At 34.2% G+C, this 10,582-nt stretch overlaps 1 protein-coding gene across 2 annotated transcripts in view; it reads left to right on the top strand.

The window, feature by feature from the left end:
* Positions 1-4,969: 4,969 nt before the first annotated feature.
* The window catches only part of LOC111060849 (elongation of very long chain fatty acids protein AAEL008004), a 51,263-nt gene continuing 45,650 nt past the window's right edge, over positions 4,970-10,582 (top strand). The window contains exon 1 of one of the 2 annotated variants that reach the window (XM_039426354.1): positions 4,970-5,175. The gene's annotated coding sequence lies outside the window, so the exon portion shown is untranslated. The other variant, XM_039426355.1, reaches the window with a different exon arrangement.

The raw sequence follows: 10,582 nt of genomic DNA, 5'->3' as shown, positions 1-10,582 counted from the left end.
CGATCTTCCTGAATTGAATGCAGTGACAATTGTTACTTTTGCTGATGATACTGCAATACTGACAGAAGGAGAAACAGTACAAGAAGCAGCCACAAAACTACAGAATGCTAGCAACAAATTCAGTGACTGGACCAAAAAATGGAGAATTCGATTGAATGAGATGAAGTCCATCCATATCAACTTCACAAACAAAAATATCAATGATCCGATTCGAATAAATATAAATATATAAATGAGAATGTAGTACCACACAGCAACACAGCGAAATACCTTGGAATGACTCTTGACGCCAAGTTAAAATGGAAAGAGCATATCAAGATAAAAAGGAGCGAGCTGGGACTCGAATACAGTAAAATGTATTGGCTGTTAGGCCATCACCACATCTCTCATTGAACAACAAAATATTGATTTATAGACAAATTCTATAACCTGTCTGGACGTATGGAATTCAGCTATGAGGCTGCTCTAGAACATCCAACATCAATGAGATTCAAACATTCCAAAACTAAGTACTGCGGAATATGGTGAATGCGCCCTGGTACATAAGGAACAGCGATTTGCACCGAGATCTGCACATCCCCTATGTGACCAGTGAAATGAGACGATTGGCAGCCCATCATGAGTCACGTCTTCATCAACACGACAACACCGAAGTCATCCAACTACTAGACAGCACTGAACTCACAAGGAGGTTGAAGAGAACAAAGCCCTTTATGTAGTGCTAGTGAAGTGGAAAAAGGATATATTAAATGAATGTGTAGCGAAAGAATTTGATATAGAGAAATTATAGATTACAACTATAGGCTTCACTGGGAGTCTTTAGCAATAAAAATAAATATTTTAGGATAAGAAATAAGAGAACAAAATTAATGGTTAGTCCTAGTGACTAGTTTTAATAGGAAAAAATCATCAACTTTATTCAGAAAGAAGTGAACATCTACAAGACTTGACCTATTTTTGACTGTGCGTAATCTCATACTGCATAAATTTGGGAGAGGAGTAGCAGAAAGTTACCTTCTTTTTCTCTCCCTATCATCTCGATGATTTACTTATCGTATGATCAATGAAGGATAAATGAAGAAATATAGTCAGTACTGATGACTGGAAGTTTTGATTTTTCTGGATCACTTGTAAGTTACATTTTCTTGTCACAAGAAACATTCTCTATCATACTCCAAAAGGTCTATTTCCTCAAAGAACATGGAATTGAGACTCTCATTGGAAAATTTATATAAATTTGCTACCTCTTCCCAAACACCTCTCCAACCTGACCCAGTTTTTCCCATCAATAAATTCGCCTTTTCGTCCCCTCATACTTTATGCCATAACTAATATCTCTCATATAGGCCTGTAAAATGGTTGATACGTCATGACGTAAGTAATATCTGAATATCTTATACCGACCTATAAAGTGGTCAATATTCTTTCCATTACCACTATAGCAAATTGCTACAGCAGCATCTATATAATTTTTTCCTCTACTTGGTCTAAAAAAAGGAGAGGGAACATCTCACTTAAAACATAATTATCACTACAAATGAAATGTTTCTTATTAGTATCATCGATATCGTTTCAATATTTCGGTATTTATTATATCGGTATTTATCCTACAATACTCAACATACTATACAATGTGTTATGATGCGCATTTCCGGAGAGATAATTTGGAGCGATAAAATCAAAGCTCAACAAAAATGAGGGATGAAAAGAGAGGTACAATTAATCGGAGGGATAAAATGAGAAAGATAATTTCCATATTTTTCAACCTACGATACTCAACCTACTATACAATGTGTTTATGATGTGCATTTTCGAATTTATTCCACAATTCTCTAATATCATGAGAGTTAGTTTAGAACTTTGCCCCTTACACATATCAGTTTGCGTCACTGGGTTCTTTTGAACTAGTAGTTTTGTTAACAGTAGATCTTGAGCAGTTATGAACCACAATCCCCTTTATTACTGTCTATCAGAGTGGAATCTGTCCTATCGTGACGTGTCGGCGAGATATCGGTATGAAAACGGCCAATTGCTGATTGAGTTGATGTATCGACCTTTTCCCTCTCCTATCACTTTTCCGCGATACTTTGCGCAGTATACCAGAGAAAACTAATACTCAACTTAAAACTTAGATTCTTTTATTCTGTGGCAGAACCATATCAATTTTATTTGGGGAAAAACAGATCGAGTGGACCTTAACAACCATTATAAGTCTGATATTGAACAGTCATGCAGAATACTTTTTAAAGATCTGGACTTTATGCCAATGTACTGCCTCTATATACACCGCACAGTGCTATATGTGAAAAATAATGAATTATTATTGTATGTAAGACAACGGGACGTACATAATTAGAACACCAGAAACAGGGATACATTCTTAATTGAGGAACACAAAATGAAAAATTTAATCAAAGTCCGTCTTATATAGGAACTAGTCGTCAGGCTCGCTTCGCTCGCCATATCCGTCAAGCCAGGGGACTCCACCTCCTGGACCCCCGACTGGATCGTCCAAAAATGAGATCAACGGGCTCGCTTCGCTCGCCAAAAACGCTGGTAGAAACACCTGTTACTATATCGGCGTATCTTTGACGAACAAAATTCTTCAACCTCAGCTAAAACTGTGTACTGAATTTTTTCAATTTATTTCCATAAATTATTGAAAAAAAAGTGAAAAAATGCAGAAAATGTGACAAAAACGTTGGAAAAACGCTGATTTCGGGCGTATATTTGATGAAATATTAGAGTCAAAATTTTTAGACCCTAGCTAAACCTCTGTACCAAATTTGAACATTTTTTGTCTATTACTTGATAAAAGAACTGAGAAAACGCAAAAAAAAAACAATAATTTTGGTCGTATATTTGGCGTTATTTCAAATTCCTTCTAACACAACATTATTACACGCCAGCTGAGCTTCTGTAGTAAATTTGAACATTTTCTGTTCATTTGTTCTCGATAAAGCTGAGGAAGCGCAAAAAAACGCTGGAAAAAGCATATTTTGGGCGTATCTTTCGATTTTTTTTTCAAATCGGTTCTTAGTGCGCCTCTAGAGGGCCAACTGAACATACGTACTGAATTTGAACGTTTTTGGTTTGGTATATTTTTAGTTCTGCGACTGAGTGTGTCAGAGAGTCAGTCAGTGAGTGCCATTTCGCTTTTATATATATATAGATAAAATGTATGGGTTATCCACCAAGTAGTATTAGAGATGGGAGGGATAGTAACAGATTTAAAAATAATCTTGAGAAGTAGTTGATAGAATACTATAAGACATAAAACTTATCCAAAAGGGGGGGGGGAAATATCACCTAATATCTGAGTGTCCACAACATTCCTATCATGGAGGGCTGACAGAAGTTCATGATGCTGGAGGAGAGGCATGTCAGTGGCTCCAGAAATTACTAGATTCTATTAGTATTTAACATATTATCAAGTGTGAAAATATTTTTTAACCTTGGCCTTGAATGTTTATGAATAATATATATATAGCTGATAGAATTGGTTTGTTATAATAATAAATTATGATGAATTTTATGATGCTGGACGATGATTGTATTATATATTAATATCAGGGCGCCGAGCTTCGCTCGTTATTTTTACTTTCCTTGCCCTATTACCATAGGTAAGGAAAGTATTGCTTTCCGAAAAAAATTAAGGTACCCCAATTTCAAAAATTCTATACGTTTCAAGGTCCCCTGAGTCCAAAAAAGTGGTTTTTGGGTATTGGTCTGTATGTGTGTGTGTGTGTGTGTGTACACGATATCTCATCTTCCAATGAACGGAATGACTTGAAATTTTGAACTCAAGGTCCATCCCCTATAAGGATCCGACACGAACAATTTCGAACAAATCCAATTCAAGATGGCGGCTAAAATGGCGAAAATGTTGTCAAAACCAGGGTTTTTCGCGATTTTCTCGAAAACGGCTCCAACGATTTTGATCAAATTTATACATAAAATAGCCATTGACAAGCTCTATCAAATACCACATGTCCCATATCTGTAAATATTTCAGGAGCTCCGCTCCATCAATGCAAAGTGTGATTTTAGATTCCCAATTATCAGGCTTCAGATACAATTTGAAAAAAAATTTCAAGTGGAAAAGATTGAGCATAAAAATCTCTACAATTAATGTTCAGCGATATTTTCACCTAAAATTGAAAATAAGCTCGAAATTCGATAAAATGTGTTTATTCAATAATGCAAACTGTTGACAACTGTTGATTCTATTAAATCATTCACTATGAAGAGATAGCAGACTTCGTGTGTCTCCAGCGTTATTGTCCTGTCACCAGCTGGCAGATCTTTGAATAGTAGACTTGAGATGCGCGTGTACACTTGCGTCAAGTCATAAATTTTCAAAACGGCAAGGAAAGTTGTGTGAGTGCACCACACCAGATTTTTATTTATTGATAAACAGAACACAATTCTCTAAAATGATCGTGTTTATATTTCACAGCTGGCTATACATCATCTTATAAAATTTGGGGATGCGATATTTTGATTTTTCACATACTCACTCGCTCACTCACTTTTTTACTATCCACAGCTGTTTCAGCCAAGGATGAATTATCCTTTAATGTCGTTCAGCGAGTTTTTCCAAGGATGAGACCTAGTGCAATCGAATCTTTATATCATAAACCTACTATGTTCCAAATTTCGTGAAAATCGTTAGAGCCGTTTTCGAGATCCGTTAAACATGAATAACCAGATATGAAAATACAGAAATTGCTCGCTTAATATAATAGGATATATTTTCAATTTTCAATCAAGCATTGATGTACATAATCAATGTATGTATTGAATAAAGAGTTTGATTGATAGTTAGAATATTACTGAGGCCTACCTTATAGCAACCATATTATTAGTCAGAATATAACACGGTTTTCCGTGGTACAAGTGTTTGGGGGTAAAAGGTGGAGGTGCCATACCGAGAGCGGTTTTCGCTATTGGGAAACGAGTGAAGGCCAGTGATGAAACTGCACTGGCGCGGCCAGCCAAACCGTGCGATTCTCCAGTCTCAAACCGTCTTCTGCGATCTAAGCGGCCGGTTGTAGTCTGTGCGTTGTGCTGTTCTCTCACTTCTGTTCTCCTTCTCTTCACACCCAAATTGTGTGGTGGCCATTCACATCCCGGTGGACTACATCGCTTTCCGCTTTTTGGATCGATTTCGTGGTATGGATAAAAGTTACTAGATGTAAATATCACCAAATTCATTGGATTTGTTCATCTTCTTCACCATCATTTATCCCGCTTTCATAGACTTGAAAACAGTAATTTTATTGTATTGGTTCAGTTTCATTCAATTCTCCATAAATTTGGGAATAGTCGTTTTTTGGGTCGGTTTATAACAGATTACCGCTTTCATAGACTTGAAAACAGTAAATTTATTGGATTGATTCAGTTTTATTTTATTCTCCATAGATTTGGGAAACAGTCATTTTTTGGGACAGATTAGCGGGTATTTCTTGAATTTCCTTCAAAGGAAAAACATTTGGTGCTTAATTTTGAAAAAAATTGAAAAATCCATCTCAAAAGGAGTATAGGGATTGTTGAGAAATTCCAATCAGAGCTTGGAAAGATCGATGAAAATTTTAATTTCCAATAAATATAACTAATTACGATACAAAATCTATGATAGTCAGCGTCACATATTCTACTATTTCTTCATCCTGAGAGGTTGTGGAGTATTTTGTTCAAAAAAGTAAAAAATATTTTGAAAAGGTGAAGGGAGAAGAAGGGTTGCAATCTTGTACTCCAAGGAAAGTTTTGTGAACTAGGAATTTTGGAGAGAAATTGAACAAAATAATATATTTTTCCAGTAGGGTTGTGATATGAGTGAATATAGAATATTTCATGAAGAGAAAATTATTAAGTTCTTGTATTGTGATTCAAGTAATATTTTCACAATTGCATGATCATCGGTGATTGCTCGACACAGGAGATATCTGTATATATCCAACTTACCTATTCTCCATAGTCGAATTATTTTCACCACTTTGTCTTGACATTTAAATTCCATCAATTATCAATAGATTTTTTTTATAATTATTTCAAAAAATAACTTTTCTCTAACATCTCAACAAAAATATGTTGGGAATGTGAGATTGAAATTGATAACGACTCTAATTTGAGAAGTAATTGCAAGGTAGATTCTCTGGTGACAACACTTGACATTTTCTTGCGATAATCTTCAACAATTAATCTTCCTATTGATGAATATAGAATCCCAACATTGATTCAAATCTTTGTTTGAATGTTACCTCTAAGTTATAAAAGCCAATACAAAATTTACCATCGATTCAGGATCTAACATTCTCAATACTGTACAATAAATTTTTAACTATAACTCAACTTGATAAGTAAATATACATCAATGGTGAAAGCTACTTGAACAAATTAAACTTCATCATATCAAATAGAGTTAGATCAGAATCAAAAATTAGTAGTAGACTTAAGTTTGAAAATTTCAATTTGGAAAAAATTATAATTATCTGAGCATTTCCAAATAATATTATTTTTCAACGACAGACTGTAAACCTCACGTGAGGTCTCATGCTTCAGCTTTCATAAAATCGTAAAAACTTTTCAACTTTATCACGCCTGAAGTTTGAAATATAGGTTACAGAAATGGTTATCTTCTTCACATTTTTCGTTCTGCTCTTCATCAAAATTTTCGCTACTTTATTTTACATGCTTTTCTTCGAGAACTGAACTGAACTTTGATTACTATTAGTTTCATACAACTCATTCACAGATTCAATAGCGGAAATATTCGGAAAATTGAATCTTGTTGGAACTATACTTTTCAATTTCAGTTTGTCAATACAATTACTCGAATAGCAGTGATCTTATTAGCCTAGTGATTTCAGTGACCTTTTCCTTATTGCGTTGGAATATACTATAAGAGAACAACAATTTCCAAACAGAAAATAACAGTGTATCCTACTTGAAAAATCCTTTAACTTGTTGTAAATTGGAGGAAATAGGAAAGATCGATTACAAGATCCACTCAAATAATTATCAACACTCATTACTAACTCTCATAGTTTCTTTGTTTCATAATCCCTCAATGTTCATACTGTTAGATTATCTTGGTTTGCAAATCATATATCTCCCAAATCTTTGAATTTCCAATTCCAGTAAACTCTGTAGATAATCATTACTCTATATAATCATAAGTGACATAATGATTAGATTGATTATCACACATATTTGAAATGTAATTTATTGTTCAACGACAATTGTTATGATACATGGTTCAATTAGTATTCATTGCCATATAGTTTTATGACTGGAATAGTATTCTAGCCATTGATTCACTTAGAATGATAATTATTTCTGTGACTTGATCTGGATTATCTCTTTTATGTGCATACGGAGAGTAAGAGAACTACACATTACTTGAGTGACAAAAAGAATTAGGTTAAAGAATAAACACGTTCCTCAACCTACTAGCTACAATAATCATAATCTCTGAGTTTTCAGATTTGAACCATATCTTGACCATAGAATAAATATACTAATGAGACATAAACTTTTATCCAGTCTCAAATAAGTACATTGAAGTAATTTTCAATTTCGTAACATTGTTAACACAGTACAGCAACAGAAGCACATCTTGATACTAACTTACATTCTAATATCATATTTGTTACAAGAAAAGCAACTACCAGCAACCTAAGTGGGTCAACTAAAAAAGCACAAAACGTGGTAGCATATTGGCTGCAGTCGACTTGTGCAATTTTCATTCAAAGTCGAGCAATCACCGAATGAATGCAACCGGCTACCCGATCACCAATGAACTTTGAAGATCACTTTCGCTAAACCAAACTCCAAACCAGTTTCAAGAAGCTCGGTCAGCCAACGTGTAAACTCCATTATACATGGTTTTAGTTTTTGGGTAACTATGCTTGTGTCACTTGTGTCATAACTCTTGACCCCGATTTTAAAAAAAAGTTGCGGCTTCTCTCCCCGAGTTACATCTTCCTCTATCATCTCCCGCTCCTCCTCTCTTACCCTCTCTCACTCAGCGTACAGCGAACTAGCCCGCGAAAGTAGAAGACGGAGAGGAGAGAAAGAGACAAAGAGAGCTGTTCACTCGCCCTTGATAACAGGTAACGCTCACACACATGATCTTGATCGCATTTACATAAATTTGCACACACTGTAGCTAGAAGTAGACGTAGTTGAATTACCGCTAATCTGAAAAACTGTGTACATTCTTGACAAGAATTTTCAGTTTGAGAAGTAGTTGCCAAAAAAGTGTAATCCTACCTAATATCTATGGATGATATGTAGATAACTAGTATTATTAGAGGGTATTATGAAGGAAGTATACTCTAATATTTTAAGGTAGTCTAATGAGCGTCTAATCTGGGTCTGATATCTATTGATTGTTGATATTATTTTGTCAGTCTAATTCCAGAGACCATTAATCAGAGAGTCTAAACTAGACCTGATATTGTCAATAGGCCTATTTCTTAGTGCAATTTTGAAAGGTATTAGCAATGTACCTAGAATACATTGTATTCTAGGTACCTTGGGTATAAGGGTGCTGAGAGTCCAATCTTCTTATTTTTGAGGTGTTTTCTCTTATTTTTCCTCTAAATGATGCTAAAAATGAAGTTTTGACTTGTAGACTACTTGGGTGAAGAGATGGATTGGAGATATAAACAGAAACCATGACTGTACTGGGTGGGATTTGAGCTCACGATCTCTCTGACAGCAATTTATCCGAGTCTGAGGGTGTCTTAACGAACTTAGCTATCAAATTCCACAAAATTCAAAACGATTGTTGGAGAATTGAGGTGATCGAGAATACTGATAATAAATGAACTATCGAAATCCACAAAATTCGAAACAAAAATGACAAAATTCAGGTGATTGTCAAGACTATTGATGGATGTTCAAATTATAAATAATAGTGATGAAAAATGAATAATATTTGACTAGTAAACAATAAACATTAGTGACCGCAGAAGTTCAAGGGTGGAAATAGTAGAGTTCAGGCAATAATAATGAATGAGCTCCATTATTATCCGCAGCTATTGGATAACATTAAACTGTACACATGCCTAGTTTTGGTAGGGTTGAGGTTTATTGCTACAGAAGTTCACTAGGAGTTATCCAAAAATTACCGTAGAATTACACCTATTCTCCGTAACACCTTAGAATTTGACTTTTTCTTGTAGAATGCATTCTTCTGATATTTTTGTTGAGAGGATAAGGAGTAGTTGTGTCAATATTTGTTATGATTGCATAATGGAACCTGGTACATATCTTTTCATGCTCGCCCATTCATACTATCTAACACACTATACACTTCCTCTAAAATGCTTACCTTGTTTATACTAACATTCATTTTTCAGATCATCACATAACTTCATATTAATAGATGTGAATTGTATAAACTAACTTCCACTCATCCATAAAACGTACTAATAATTAAAACCTCATCCCATTATTATAAGTTGTAAGGAATTGGATGTTTTCTTAATTTCATTTTTTCAGTACTTTCTTTCTTTAGTACATTCTTTTAATAGGTCGAGGCAATTCATACTAACCACACATGCACTAGTGGATGAAAAGTATTGAATAAGTTGATTCATAAAACATACATCAAAACAATCTAAATGTTATAGTTTACATATACAAGAATTGTGCGATAATGTGAGGAATACTGATTTGATAATTATAATTTCCAGAATTATTCTTTTCAAAATTTATTATGAATTCATTTTTTTGAACAATCGATTGCAAAACTAGTCATTATTGAACTGTTCAACAGCTGATTCCTACATATATTGAGGGAAAACCTAAACGGGTTGTGTGATACGAGAGAAATAAATTATATGAATGATCAAAAATAACTAGAGTGTTGTGAAAAATATTGTGTGAAACTGATGTGCAAACGTTTTGCAAAACACGATAGATGACTGGATAGATGGTGTGCAATGACCGGTTTTGCACATAATTTGCACGAATAGCTATTGTGAATCAAATCCCCAAATTCTATCATTAACCTGAATCCTTAATGGATATTGAAGTAAACTGAAATCCTATAGGTCAATTGGAAAAGCTAATGCCCGAGTAGTAATATTTTAGTACAAAACAGTATTATAGAAGCATTAACATATTGTACAAAATGAAAGTTCATAAATTGATAACCCAGGTAGCCTATTAGGTATTCCTAGAACCTATTCCTATTAGCTATTCCTTAGGTATTCATTCTATGAATTTGAAATTCGTTACATGGAAATATTTCAATTCCAATTACCAAATAAATTGATGGGATTAGGGGAGTCTGTTCGCATCTCAATTATGTTCTATTCTATAATTCTATGAATTTGGCTCAAATAAAATAGAGCAAATGCTAGTTTATGCACGGTTGTCCTAAATGAGTTCTGCGATTCTCAGATTAATTATCACTGTATAATAATGAGATTCCAGTAATCGGAAAACAATAATTGCAGATTAATTAGAGATGACTAAACTGAGCATCATTTCATCGAAAATCTGAACAATGGCAAAACTCATTTACCCAAAATTACATGATCTGTAATTTCGATCTAATAAGGAG

The sequence above is a fragment of the Nilaparvata lugens genome, chromosome 4, assembly GCF_014356525.2.
Source record: "Nilaparvata lugens isolate BPH chromosome 4, ASM1435652v1, whole genome shotgun sequence".
Taxonomy (NCBI): Eukaryota; Metazoa; Arthropoda; class Insecta; order Hemiptera; family Delphacidae; genus Nilaparvata; species Nilaparvata lugens.
This window is presented reverse-complemented; position numbering and strand designations above follow the sequence as displayed.